This window comes from Dama dama, chromosome 6, assembly GCF_033118175.1.
Source record: "Dama dama isolate Ldn47 chromosome 6, ASM3311817v1, whole genome shotgun sequence".
Taxonomy (NCBI): Eukaryota; Metazoa; Chordata; class Mammalia; order Artiodactyla; family Cervidae; genus Dama; species Dama dama.
In genome coordinates, this window is record NC_083686.1 from 22510116 (window position 1) to 22525914 (window position 15799).

Below are 15799 nucleotides of genomic sequence, written 5' to 3' on the forward strand. Positions count from 1 at the left end.
CCTAGAGAAGGGAATGGCAACCCACTCTAGTATTCTTGCCTGGAAAGTCCCATGGACAGAGGAGCCTGGTAGGCTGCAGTCCATGGGGTCACAAAGAGTCAGACACAACCAAGCGACTAGCACTTTCACTTTTCACTTTCATGCCTCTAAACCCGAAATCATTTTGAACTGGAGGATTGATGCTATTTTCCAGAAGGAAAATCGAGTTGTTGTCACATTCTGAGGCAAAGAAGACTATGTCTAGAACCCAGGAGTTATACTGAGACAAATCTTCGTAGTCTCTTGATTAAAAGTACTAGCCCCAAACTGCAGTAACTTCGTGACTCAGATCCTACAAGCATAAACGTTTGAGTCATCTTACCAGGTAAAGCCAACTCACTGAAAAAGACTGATGCTGGGAAAAACTGAAGGCAAAAGGAGAACAGGGCGGCAGAAGATGAGATGGTTAGATAGCATCACTGACTCAGTAGACATGACTCTGAGCAAACTCGCGGAGATGGTGAAGGACAGGGAAGCCTGGCGTGCTGCAGTTCATGAGGTCACAAAGAGTTGGACAGGCCTGAGCGACTGGACGACAATCCGGTTAAGCACTCCACCTGCTGTGGATCAGCAGAGGGAAGGGGAGGACAGAGTGTGCCTTAGTGTGGCTGAGACAGACTGCTCCGTACCATGGGAAGCTGACCCCTGTGGATCACCTTAACTGGATTCCTTTGCTCTTTAGTTTCCAGTTGAGATGGGCCAATGCAACCAAGTAGAAAGGGAAAAGAGAACAGGCTTTCTACTCCCCAGCCACAGTTTGGAGGGTTGACTGATTTCCTCTACCTATAATGACAGATCTTGCTTCTTTCTTCATATTATGGCAGTAACTTCTTCCCCTTGCTCCTTTGGGCCCAGGGATGGTAGTAGCTTCTTGATGTTGCTACATGATCCTTTGTTCATCTCTTTTTCTTTCTTCTCAGGCTTTTATAATCAGACCCTCATTAAACTCTCTTCAGTCACCCCTTTTTATTTTATTTTTTTTTTTTACAAATTTTATTGTGCAGTATAGTTGATTTACAATGTTAGTTTTAGATGTACAGCAAAGTGATAGACATGTAACATATAACAATTCTGTTTCAGATTCTTTTCCCATATAGATTACTACAGAATATTGAGTAGAGTTCCCTGTGCTATACTATAGGTCCTTCTTGATCATCTATTCTATATACAGTCATATGTGTATATTTTAATCCCAAACTCCTAATTTATCCTTCCCTCCCACCTTTGGTAACCATAAGTTTGTTTTCAAAAGTCTGTGAGTCAGTTTCCATTTGGTAAATAAGCTTCCCAGGTGGCACCAGTGGCGAAGAACCCACCTGCTAATGGAGGAGATGTAAGAGAGACAGGTTCAATCACCAGGTCAGGAAGATACCCTGGAGGAGGGCATGGCAACCCACTCCAGTATTCTTGCTTGAAGAACCCAATGGACAGAGGAGCCTGGCAGGCTACAGTCTATAGGGTTGCAAAGAGTTGGACAAGACGAAAATGACTAAGAATGCATGCATCATTTTTTTTAGATTCCACATATAAGTGATATGATACAGTATTTGTCTTTGTCTTCAGTCACTCACTTGAGTGTGTTATCTGTTCCCTGATACCACCAAAATCAATCCACTTTTCTATCTCTAGATATTCTTCTATCTCTATTACTATATAAGTTTTAAATATTATTGTTATCCACCTTATGATAAAAATAGATCAGTATATTTATTCCACCTCTTACTGCTGTCCTTCTCATCTCACTTTGGTTGGATATATAATTTTTATATTGTCCAATTTTTAACATTTGCATTCTAACTTTGACCATAATTTTCACATCCATTTTGATCTTAGTTCCAGGGAGAATGCATTCAGTTCTCATAAACGGTCCTTTTGCTGTTAATTTCTTCACTCATCAAAGGAAGACTGAGGTTAAAAAGAACTCAAAAAACCATATTCCTTGAATTTTTATATGTTCAAAATTGTTGCCTTTATGTTGAACTCCATTTGTCTAGGTGTAAAGATTCCTGAGTCACTCTTTTTTCAAGACTTAATTGGCATCAATTGTTCCACAGCTTGTTTAGAGTACTGATACAGAGAAGTCTGGGATTATGGACATGAGTTTGAGCAAACTCCGGGAGATAGTGAAGGACAGGGAAGTCTGCTGTGCTGCAGTCAATAGGATCACAGAGTCAGATACGACTGAGCGACGGAACAACATCAGTGAGTTTATCTTGCATCTTCCCCCTTAAGTCTCTTGATCTTTTTATCTGGATGTAGACTATATATCCACATATATCAAATCGATATTCTTATAAAAGAATTCACAGACCTCATGCCATCATTTTCAAACCAGAAATCACATATGCCCTTTTAATCTTCCAACAACTACATGTATAAAGAACACTTAAGGACCATGTTCTAGCATGTAAAAGAAAAAAAATCCCTAGCCAAAGCTAAAAATGCATAACACATACAAACATTTTCCAAGTGCTGAGCTTCTAAATGACTCTGATTTCAGATTTCTCCTGTGGTTTAGAGGGGTTTTCATTTTTCAAAGATAAATCATCCATTTCTAGCCTGTTTTTCTTTACTTGTGTTCTGAAGTCTTCCTAGATGCACAGTCTCCTGAAATGTCAAAATACTACCTTCAGAGCAGAAAATAGATTCTCCTAGTCATATCTTATCCTCTTGTCCTCCAAAGCTCCCAATTTGCCAGTGGAGTAACAGGAAAGTTGATAAAGATAAATTCTGCGACTGTAATCCCAATTGGGAGGCACACTCATCTCTTAAACAGTTCTGGCAACTTGGATTTATCTTCATGGAAGGCATATAAAGCATCGTTTACATAAATAACGTGGAGCTTTGAGTTGGACAAATATCAGAGATGAGTAACTGCCCTGGAGTAGACCTATTAAATCAATCACTGGGGTTCAGACAATCAGAACAGCATTGACGATAGCCATACAAAACCTGATCACAGCATAATCTTCCTCTGCTTCTTGATGAGGTAACAAAATATGCCGTGTTCATTGAACAGCTGCTTTCATAAGGAGAGCAATAATGAAAAAAATCTCCCAGAACCTTTAGTACTTGCACATGGAAACAAGATTTCCAGTGAGAAAATTAAAATGCCAACAAGATTTATACTTACCTATGTAGATGTCCTACGATCTTAGACATGTTCCATTACTTTTAAAGTGCAAGAAGGAGAAACAATGTCATTTTTTAAAGTACTGTTATTGAACTATAAAAGCCAATAGGCATGGTTCCTCTTAAGGGCTGAATTATGCACCCCCTCCTCTAATTCATATTGAAATTCTAAATGACCGTACCTCAGAATAAGAATCTATTTATACACAGAGTCTTTAAAGAGGCAATTAAGTTAAAATGAGGTCATTAGAATTGTCCCTAATCGATATGACTGAGCTCTAATCCTTATAAGAGATTAGAACACAGACACACATAGAGGGAATGCAGTTGACTTACATGGGGAGAAGATGGCCATTTGCAAGCCATGAAGAGAGACCTTAGAAGAAACCAACCTTGAGGACACCTTGATTTCAGACTTCTGGTTTGAGAACTGTGAGAAAATAAATTTCCCTTGTTGAAGCTACCCGGCCTGTGGTACCCAGTCGGTGGCAGGCCTAGCAAACACACTGCTCTCTTTTAAAAGTAAATAAAGAAATGAAGATAGAAAGGCCTGAGGGAAGTTCCCTCTACCTTGTTCAGACAAAATTCTGTCACTTGGTGTAAACATTGTTTTTCTGTGGCTATGTATGGAAATCAATGTTCCCTTAATTGCTTAAACTTTGGCTATGAATATTCTGCCATTACACTCTCTCTACTAAGAGAGTGAAATGTTATGTCACTAGTTGGACAGGGGCTTGCCAGAGTGGAGGCATACAGAAAGCATGAAACCATATTTCCCATTAAAAAAAAAAAAATCTGTTACCAATGAGTTAACTGAAGAAATAGACATATAAGTAGTATATGCTAGTTGATTTCAAATTGGGTGTAAAGAAGAGATAAGTATAACTTACTAGGGAAAAAAAAGATAGAAAAAACTTTTCAAGGATTACAGGGTTGTGACATTTCAGATTCTTTTAAAGTGCCGAGTTGCTCAGTCGTGTCTGACTCTTGGCAACCCCCTGGACTGTAGCCCACCAGGCTCCTCTGTCCATGGGATTTTCCAAGCAAAAATACCAGAGTGGGTTGACATTCCCTACTCAGCAGATCTTCCCAACCCAGGGATAGAACCCATGTCTCCTGTGTCTCCTGCATTAGCAGGCAGATTCTTTATCAGTGAGCCACCTTGGAATCCCATTCTTTTACCTAAAAAATAATTTTTACCTAAAAAATAGTGAAAGGGACCTAATTTGAGATCCTCATAAGAAAGATGTCATTTTTTTTTTTACATCAAACATTCTATCACCCTAAATGTCCTTGTAATGAATAAATAAATGATAATATCACATCTCCTTGTTTCTATGGTTGTATGAACGGCTTCCGCATTTGAGAACAGGAAGTGAAATAAAGTCTTTGGAAACCAGGACATCACTCACAAGAAACAAACATGGGCCAGCAACCTAATCAGATGTACATCTTAGGAAGAAGGTTCCATTTGCTTGCTCCATGCTGGCTTTTCTAGAAGATGTGAACAATCTTTCAACTGACTCCTCTATAGACTATAGTATTTTTAGTTGGGAAAATACTATCTATAGGTACTGAGACACTTAATAAGATCAGAGGAAATTCTGATAAATAGAAGAAAACCTCAATTTTAATTGTTTTAAAATATATAAATATCCCCTGGAGAGCAAAATGGCAACCCATGCCACTCTTCCTGGGAAATCCCATGGACAGGGGAGACTGGTAGGGGGTCCATGGTGTCACAAAAGAGTCGGACATGACTTAACGACTAAACAACAAGAAGAAACATAAATATCACAGTCCAAGTATTTTAACAACTGAAAGACAAAAGAGAAATAAGAATGGGAAAAATAGAATGATAGATGAGGAACTCCTACTAAGAAAAATATGCCATGATATATCTGGAAAAGACAAAAACTCTAATTAGAAAAGATGCATGCAAGAATACTAGAGTGGATTGCCATGCCCTTCTCCAGGGGATCTTCCCAACCCAGGGATGGAACCTGTATCTCTTATGTCTCCTGCCTTGGCAGGAGACTTCTTTACCAGTAGCACCACCTGGGAAGCCCTAATATGCCATGGAGAGAAGAAAATTATGACCATATATGTCAATACAAATTTGAAAAAATAAATGAGCATATCTTAAAAACAAAACCATAATGCGGAGATAAGAGAGCTCAGGGAAGATATGAAGATTTCCCTCTAGTCTGGGCAATCTAGGTTCATTAGAGACATTTGAATCATTTTGATCCTTAGAGTGAAAAAGTCTGCATTATCATACTCTTACTCCTAGAAGGCTAGTTGGTTTCTACGCAAATCTTCCAACTTATCCCTAGCAAGTTTTAAACCAAGCAAGGAATATGAAAGAGAGGTATCATTCACTATCCAAGTCAAAAAACATCAATTATATTCTCCCCCAAAACAGTTGAGGAAGAATTACTGACTTAATTCTAAAATGTCATCCAAATGGTTTTTCTCAGAGCAAAGTCTACCTCCTACAAGAAGCCTTCCTGAATTTAGTTGTAGAGACAGAATGGCTAGCTACATTTAAATAGCCATCTTCTCCCTTTCCTCTCCCTTAAATTAGGTCCTACTTCAACAAGCTCCCTACTACATTATGTTTAGCATCATCACTGATTAGTTAAGGTTAAGAAGAAATGACCAGATTTGCATCTGAAAATAAAGTTTGAGAAAACTGAGTGACTTTGCAATGGTTTTTCAGTAATCTTTGTCAGCAGTAATAACTAACCTATAAATTTACCTCTCTTATCTCCTTACCAACTAGGGATGATTTTGCATGCTTTTAAAAAAACATGTTGAGAGGTGCATATGAAAAAAGGGTTGAGAAAACAGGACTGAAAAGAGAAGAATGTGTGCAAATATGAAAGTCAAGATGGCAAACATGTTACTTTGGGTATATTTTAAGTAGAGATATATATATATATATATATATATATATTAAGACCCTATATTTTAATGGCTCAAACAAAATGGAATTTTATTTATTTCTTAGTTAAAGGTCCAGTATCCATTTCCAAGCTAGTGGAGAAGTTGTTTCTTTACAGTTACTCTTCCACTTCCTAGGATATTCTTCTCTGCACTGGATAGGACTGGATCTAGTCCAAGTTCTAGCTTATAAGAAGGGAGAAAGAGATGAAGTGGCAGGCAAGCAATTTCTTCCTTTAATCATGTTATTTGGAAGTTGCACATAACACTTACTATGAGATAGTCGATGCCATAGATATGACATATGAGATATATGGCATATGAAATATATGTGTGTATATATACAATATATATATACACACACATATATGCACATATGCAATACAAATATACTAAACATATAATGATATATGTGTTATATATACATATATCTATATAATCCCAGTTGATGCAATGACACTATTAAAATGAGACTGTAGTATGGTGTAATAAAGTATTTGCATGTTTTTATAGAAATATACTTAAAGTTTGTTAAATCTGACATTGGTTATCAACTGCTTTTCCCTTCTCATTTTGGCCTACCACTGTTCTGATTGTTTTTTAGATTTCTGGCATTTGCAACCCAAATTGAACAGGAATAAGTCAGTCATATTTTCTTTGGATCTTGTTACATCAGAGTACTAAAAGTATTTCTCACAGGATAGGAAATTAGTACATTTTGGAGCCTGACAGAAGAGTGGATAGATAGATGGAAAGATATTTCGGTATGACCTCAGGAGCCATGCTAGTTCAATTTTACATGGAATTCCTTTTATGTGATATCCTTCCTTATACAATTACAAATGAGTTTTAAAATACAGATACTAAATGAGATAGAAGAAAGATACTACATTGAACAACAACAAAACATCACAGATAACTTGTTAAGCATGATGCTTAGATCTTTTGTGAGAATTTCATCAGGTTATTAAAAGCAGACATCTGCAATGTAATTTCCAGATATGCTACTCCATGCTGTCAATCTATATTAAAGTACATATTTCAAAGCAAAATTCCTCTGATACCCTTGTAGCCCACATACGCGTTCCTGCTCTCAACATATTCCATATGTTGTTTTGTAAAATTACATATGTAGTTCTACTAGTATAAGGCCAAATAAACCAGCTCAATAGATTGAGAGGAAATTAGTTCAGCCAATCTTTAATTTTTCTCTAGGTCTGCTATGTATAGAAGCATCTTAGCATCTGCCATGTTCCAAAGAAATTAGAGACTCCTTAAAGTGAGACTGTCTCCCCTTCTAGACAAGTTAATTTTAAGTCTGTTAGAATACAGTAAGTTATGGGATAAAAATTAACTGCTATTGAAAGGGTATCTTTGTCCTACAAAGTAGAATCAAGTTTACATATTCATTGTGGGTTATTATAGAACAGACCTCAGACAACTGCTTCCTGCTTTGTCCCTTAGCTGGCTCGAGCCTTCATGCCTGCAAGGCTCCAAGTTAGAGCTCTTCTGCTTTTCCATTGCTACCCAGTCTTTATCATCACTCTCTGCAGAAGTATATTTACTTTACTATCCTTTTAAAGACCTAGAGTGGAGGATCTAGAAGTGAGTTTTAGAATCAAGAAATGGACCTGAGGTGAAACTGCTTTCTCTGGTTAATCTACATTATAATTTACTTGAGTTCTGATAGACAGGAATTGACCTATTAGTCAATATTAATCAATAAGCAAATTTTTATAATGGTCAAAGTGTAAGCTGATGTGGGTGCAATGAAGGATACAAATATAAGAACTAGCACCAACTCTAAGGAATTTATAAATTAACTGAAATCAGGAAGGAAGCAAAATATTTAATAGCATAATGGGGTGGATGGCAGGTAAATGATGACTAGCACAGATAATCAATGTTCTAGGAACTCAGACACAGGAAGGATCCCTATGCACAGGACTATTCAAGGAACTCATGGTGGAAATGCCATGGAGCGCGGCAGATTCCATCAAAGCAAACAGGAAAGTGGACAGAAATACTTTAAAGTTAAAACTTTGGAGGGGAATATTCTGGTCAAATTCTTCAGCCATCTTCCCTAACTCATCCACAATAATAATATCACTACCATCTATTGAGTGCTTATTCTGTGCCAGGCATTTTCAAGGATTATTTCATTGAACTCAAAACCCACTTCTCATTCAGATGCCCAGATCATTTTATTGATAAGGATAATGATGTTACTGATTCATTTACTGATATTACTGAATCATCAGTTACTGATTCATTTAATGGGACAAAGCTAACATAGAGCCAGGACAAGATGCAGATCATGTCTTCCATGTTTAACCACTGTAATATAATGGCATTCTTCTTGCAATGTTTTTGGAATCCACCTCTTCCATCTCACTTCTGCTGCCAGTGATCACATTTCAGGTCCTTATCATAAAGCACATGATCAGCTTTGACAACTTAATGTGTGGTTTCCCTGATTTTATTATCTATCTCTCCATTTTAATCTTCATAACACCCATCCATGTTCTAATCATTCAGTCCAAGTTCAAAATCTTTCAGGGACTCCCACTGTTTTAAACAGACACACTCACACAAACTCTTTTTCTTTTTATCTTTTAATTTTGTGTTAGAGTATAGCCAATTAACATTGTTGCAATAGTTTCAGTGGACAGCAAAGGGACTCAGCCATATATACACATGGACCCATTCTCCCCTAACTAAACTCATTCCTATCCAGGCTGTCACATAACATTGAGCAGAGTTCCCTGTGCTATACAGTTGGTTCTTATTGGTTGTCCATTTTAAATATAGCAAATATAGCAGTATGTACATGTCAATCCCAAACTCCCTAACTATCTCTTCCCTTCATCCTTCCCCCTGCTAACCGTAATCTCATTCTCTAAGTCTGTGAATCTGTTTCTTAAACAAATCCTTTAAAGTCTTCATATAACCTCAACTTAATTTTCCATACTTGGTCTTCTCTATTGCTAATTCTGTTCTATATCCTCATCATTTATGTATTTGCTTATCTTTCTCACTAGATTTCCAAACACCTAAGGACAGAAGCAATGGCTTCTTCTCCTCCTTTCTTCTTTAGCTTCTAGTAAAATTCCAAGCATATAGTAAACACTGAACAAAAGTTGTGTTTACTTGATTTGATGGAGTGTGAAAGGAACAAGTGACAAAGTGGTGAGGTAGGTAGGCAAGATGGTGGGAGCACCTTGGACAGCAGCTTGAGAAGTCTGGATTGTAACTTGAAATGCTCTTTGTGCTGAAACATGTGTTGAAGTATACAGCAAGCTACAAAACCCGACTTTATTGTATGGCTCCCTCTGTAGCAAGTTTTCTTTCCACACACAATCACAGGCACATAGTTTACACACAACTTCAGGAAAATCATCTGCCTACATCTTTCAGGGAAGCAGTTTTCAACGTCATTCCATGTCATTATCACAACTTCCCAAAATAGTTCTACTCTCTCTGTTTCTGGGAGTGCTTGGTCCTCTGGGCATCAGTGCCTCATCTAAGAAGGTACAACAGATTGCCATTTGTAGCATAACTGGGCATGTTAAAGCATGACATCACCACCTGAAAGTGCACGGGGAAAGCAAGCTCAACCTCATCACGGCTCATTGGCAGCGGTGGCTTGTTCTGTCATGTGGATTCAGACTTATTAGTACCAGTCACCTGCAGTTTCTATTGCTAATGAAATTATACCTGGGATATCACAGAGTCACATTCACAGGTTCGAGTTATCCTCTCTTGAGGAAGAAGCACTGGAGGAGGAAATGGCAGCCCACTCCAGTATTCTTGCCTGGAGAATCCCATGGACAGAGGAGCCTGGCAGGCTATAGTCCATGGGGTCAAACAGAGTCGGACATGCATGAAGCAACTTAGCGCAGCATGAGGAAGAAGCATGCTCTGGTATCCACAGTCTAGAGCAGCATCCTTCCTGGCTGAGGTCACAGTCCTAATACTGACAGAGCTATTCCCTTCGAGCTTCTTTACTCACCAAATGGGAAACAGTGCTTGTACAAGACATCTGATAGTTTTTGTTTTGTTTTTTGAAGGAAGAGAGTGTCAAGTGATATAACGGCTATCAAAGAAGTTGAAGTATATTCACAGACTTAGAGAACAAACTTACGGCTGCTGGGGGGAAGGATGGGGGGGTGGGCTAGTTAGGGAGTTGGGGATGGGCATGTACACACTGCTATATTTATAGTGGATAACCAACAAGGACCTACTGTATAGTACATGGAACTCTGCTCATTGTTATATGGCAGCCTGGGTGGGAGGGGGTATTTGGGGGAGAATGGATACATGTATATGTACTGCTGAGTCCTTTGTGGTTTACCTGAAACTATTACAGCATAGTTAATTGGCTATACCTCAATATAAAATTAAAAGTTACCCAAAAAAATGAAAAATAAAAAGTTAAAGTATAAACCAATATTCAACATAAGGAAATCTTTTATAAGTGACCTCTATAAAAACCGTCAGAGTTTGATTAAAAATTCTAACCATAGTTACATCAGGGCCTTAGTATTCTTACCACACTTTGCAGTTTTTCTCTGCTGACAGATCATTGAAGGGTCTATGAGAAGATAAGCTGAGGTCATCTGGACACTTCCAAAGTCCTTTATCCTGTTGTTAAAAAACTGCTCACCTTTCAAAAATCTAGTGAGGCAACATTATATAGAGGATAGTCCTTCCCAGGTGGCCCAGTGGTAAAGAGTCCACCTGCTAATACAGGAGATGCAAAAGACACAGGTTCAATCCCTGGGTCAGGAAAATACCCTGGAGAAGAAAATGAAAACCCACTCCATTATTCTTGCCTGGAAAATTCCATGGACAGAGGAGCCTGGCAGGCTACAGTTCATAGGGTCACAAAGAGTCAGACACATCTGGATGACTAAGCACATAGGGCTCAAGATTGAGCTAAAGTCATCATGAGGGTTAGGTCTGGCATTCAGAAAGTCTTTTAACTTCTCCACAGATCAGTTTTCTTACTGGTAAAATAAGGCAAGTAAACAAATCATTGCAAGCATCTCTTCCTGCAATAAAATTTAATGATTCTGTGATAGCAAATGGCTCGAGATAGACCTCAAGAAAGAAAAATGATAAATAATTGGTTACAGTATAACAGTTATATCCACAGATTTTCTTGTTTGTTTCACCCTCAGTTCTTAATAAAGATAAGCAGGATGTAATTTTTCACCTCCCAAGGTTTATAAGCTAGCAGGAAAGAAGGAAATATATTTTTAAAGAGGGAAAGATAAAAGCATTTAATATAAAGCAGAATGTAATAAAGTACTCTGAGAGTTCAAGAGAGGGAAGAAATACAGTCAAGGGAAATCAGTGAATATAACATGTTACTAAAGTGTTAAACATGATTTGAGCCTTGAAGTATCAATAGCCATAATCATAGATGAAGAATTAGATGAGGGTGAAAATCTCAGGGGCACACAATAGCAAAGGAGAAACATTCACTAATCTATGGGTGGGGATCAATATGAAATCTCAGGGTCCCCTATGACAACTATGAGTAGCACAATTTGACATAATGAATGCATGGGCAGGGCTGGGGGAGGTAAGAATGACAGGAGGCTAGGACAAAGAATAGAGGCCCTTGAGTGCCAGACACTCAAGAGAATGAAGCAAGAGAATGAAATGAAAAGTTTTAAAATGTATGTTAACTTGGTATCAGTTGAAGGCTGATTGAAGGCTTGGTATCAGTTGAAGGGAAATTCATGAGGTGCTCTTACCCGGACACAAAGGGACAAGATATGGGTCTGGCTGCAGAGATGAGAACTGACGTGAAGTGAAATGAAAGGAAAGGAAATGATGGGAGGGACATTTTAGAGCTCAGAAGGATTCACTTTTACACATATTCTGTAAGTGTCTGCTATACATTAAGCAGTGAGTACCAAGGTATAGCAATACAAAGATGAACAACACACTGTCCTCTCAAGGAACAGCATGTAGCTTAATTGATTAAAAGGAGGGCCAGCAGCAGTTGAAGCCCAGTTTCACACTTAGAAAGTGTATGACCCTAGGAAAATTGCTTAATATCCCTGTGCCAGGGCGGGTGGGATGAACTGGGAGATTGGCACTGACTCGTATGTATTACTGACACTATGTCTAAAGCAGATAACTGGCAAGAACCTACTGTATAGCTCAAGGAACCACCCAGTGCTCTGTGGTGACGTAAATGGGAAGGAAATCCAAAGAAGAGGGGACATATATATACATACAGCTGATTCACTTTGCTGTATAGTAGAAACTAACATAACACAATTGTAAAGCAATTATACTCCAATAAAAATTAATTTTAAAAATCCCCATGCCACAGTTTCCTCATTTCCTGTGAAATGAGGATAGTTAGTAACATTCCTCACAGCATTACCATGAAGCCTAAGTGAGTTCATTTATTTTTCAGTTGCTCAATTGTGTCCGACTCTTTGTGACCCCATGGACTGCAGCACACCAGGCTTCCCTGTCCTTTACTATCTCCCAGAGTTTGCTCAAACTCATGCCCATTGAGTCAATGATGCCATCCAGCCATCTCATCCTCTGTTGCTCCCTTCTCTTGCCCTCAATCTTTCCCAGCATCAGGGTCTTTTCCAATGAGTTGGCTCTTTGCATCAGGTGGCCAAATATTGCCTGCCATATAACAAAAGATTCAAAATGTAGCTATTTATACTTCCACCTAAAATTACACAAAATGAATTAATTCTAGAAGGAGGAATTTTGATTAAAGTAAAAAAAAAATTCAAATAGCAAGAAGAAAAAGGAGTCTCTTAAAAGTAGCTTTTAAGAATCCATCTGGAAATATTAGCTCAGCTTAAGACTGAGTACAAGCAACTAGATCTTTCATCTAATGCAATAATTTAAAGACATGTTATCTTTCAGAGAAATAGAACTCTCAGAAGAACAAATTATGTATTTTATATTAAATCAATAACAAGAGTTCATGGTGGTAATAATTCAATCTGTTCTGCATTACTTTATCAGTGACAGAGATAGAAAATACGATGAAAAGCATAATATTTAATCCTCAACTATCTAGTTTTTCTAACTTATCCTTTTTGATTAAACAAGAAAGATCTTTTACGACTGAAGATTATATACACTATTCATAGAATATCTCACATTTCAAGTACTTTTTCTCTTGTACCGCCCCCCCTCTATACTACCTGAGTTGCCTCTTTCTCGATCCTGAAAACCTTGAATTTACCCACAGAATCTGGAAACTGGGAGTAACAGATTTCCAGTGTTTAACATTGGGGATATTATGATTTTAGGCAATAAACTAACTCCTAGGAGTTTGTGTCCTTTCTTACGTGTCTGAAACTAAACACAAAAATCATTATCAAAGCTGCCTGTTTGTGTTAGCATTTATTTTAGCTTTCATTGTCAAAAATTTTCCATTTCAAACTGAATATTCCATAGTCACCAATCTCTCCTGAAAGCCTGTAATCCTGAAACAAATTTTCTAAGCAGGATGGAGTTAAATAAAATAATTTGTTTTCTAGGACTTGGAACATTTGTCCTAATTTCACACCTTATGCTGCAGCTCAGTTAGTGCTTGAAAGGCAAAGCTTGCAGCCAGAAAGCAAAGCTCCAACCTCACCTCTTCTTTCTCATGACACCTATTGAGCCCCTTCAACAGAAGAAGCACTGACATGCCTATTTGCTTTACAGTCAAGCACTGTTTGGAGTAAGTGAAAATCAGAGACTTGGAGACAGATGCTTGATTTACATTCAAATCCTGTTTCAAACCTTGTCTCCTGTATTTTTTATAAGCCCTTTTATTGTTTGAGAATCAAGCCTCAAAATAGCTTCAGTGATGGAAAGTAATTTATTCACATAGCAAATATTAAGTACCTACTATATGCACATCACTGAAATTGACACAGAATGGGGTGAGGGGATGGGGAAAGGAGAGTGAGGTATGGATTTTACAAAAGTAGTCAATAAGAAGCATTTTCTTTGAGGAGTTCAGAATCTAGCTGAAAACACAAACAGGAGTACATGAACTGTGTATCCCTAGAAATCTATGACCTGTAATCTTTCACTTTAGCTTCATTTTTATTTTGCAGATACAGTGAAATGCTTACATCTAAACTTTAAATCCTCTTTCATTAAGGATAGAGATTAATATCTGATTTTTTAATGAGAGAAAACTGGGTAAAAAGAATCTTAGAAAGTGATTCGAATGAAGCCACCGGATATAAGCAAAAGAAAAGGGTCTTTCTGTAAATAGAAATTGCCAAGATGAAATGAAGTTCATTTTTTAAAAATAAAGAATAATTACTTGCTGGTTTGCATTTAGACATGTTTGTACAATAAATGTTCCCTTTTTCTCCTTGCCAAAATTCAATTTGGGAGTATACTGTCTCTACCTTTATTTAGCAATGTGTATATAAACTTCAAGGCTTCCCTGGTGGCTCAGTTTTTAAAGAATCTGCCTGTAATGCAGGAGACACAAGTTTGATTTCTGGGTGGGCAAGATCCCCTGGAGAAGGAAATGGCCACCCACTCCAGTATTCTTGCCTGGGAAACCCCACGGACAGAGGAGCCTGGCGGGCTCGTACATGGGATCATACAACTGAGACGTGACTGAGTGTCTGAGAGTACATAAACTTCAAACCTTCCCTAATCCCAGATGCAGGAAAACTGGTATCTGTCCTCCACAAACATTGACCAATGGTTTGGGTATTGTTTTAACAACTAAATTCTTCTTCACTCTATATGTCTATTCTCCAAGTGTAGGGAGAGATCAAAGGGAATCTACACGGTAATGAGTCCAAAATGGCTTACAGGCTAAAACCTTAGCACCATGGCACATGGACTGTGCTTAAAATCTAGGGATGTAGAGCATATATCTGGAATTTCTACATCAAAAAAGGAAGTCTGTACAGGAGAGAGAAATGTAACAGTTGCTTACTCAATTTCTCATTTGGTCTTCACCATGTTCTCATTAGATTGACTTTAATTTGTTTTACATAATTTCTGGGAGGGCCAGAAACTAGACACATGACCATGTAAACATAATTAGTATAGAGTTTAAGAAGATGCACTGGAACTAGACTTCCCAGGTTTGGACCATGGTTCTGCCATTTCTCAGTCATCTAAGCTTCAACAATTCTCCTCACCTCTCTAATTCTCATCTTAGTTTCCTTGTCTATTTAATGAAAATAATGGTGTTGACCTCATAAAGCTACTGCGAGGATTAACTGAATTGATATATGTAAAGGATTTTTAATAGAATACTGCTTGTCACATTCTAAGGATCTCTGGGACTTTGCTATTACTATAGTATTATACCTCAAAATAACATCAGGAACCCCTACTGCATTTCCTCCTTTCCATGACCACTTTTACAGAAACAAAAAAGTCAGCACTTTTTATATTTTCAAGTGCCAAAGTAACCAATTTTTTACATCCAATTTCTATGACCTAACCAGCTACCAATATTTCTCTTTACTATAGTTCAAATTAATTCTACTTCAGTAGTCTCAACTTTGCAAGGTATCAACATGGGGAATAGAAAACTGAGAAAACTTACATTCATTTATGTAACAGTTTATATTAAGTATTCATATTTTAAACTCTTTATAAAATTATAATTTTCCCCTTTCATCAATACAACCAACAGATACAATTTCTTCTATTTATA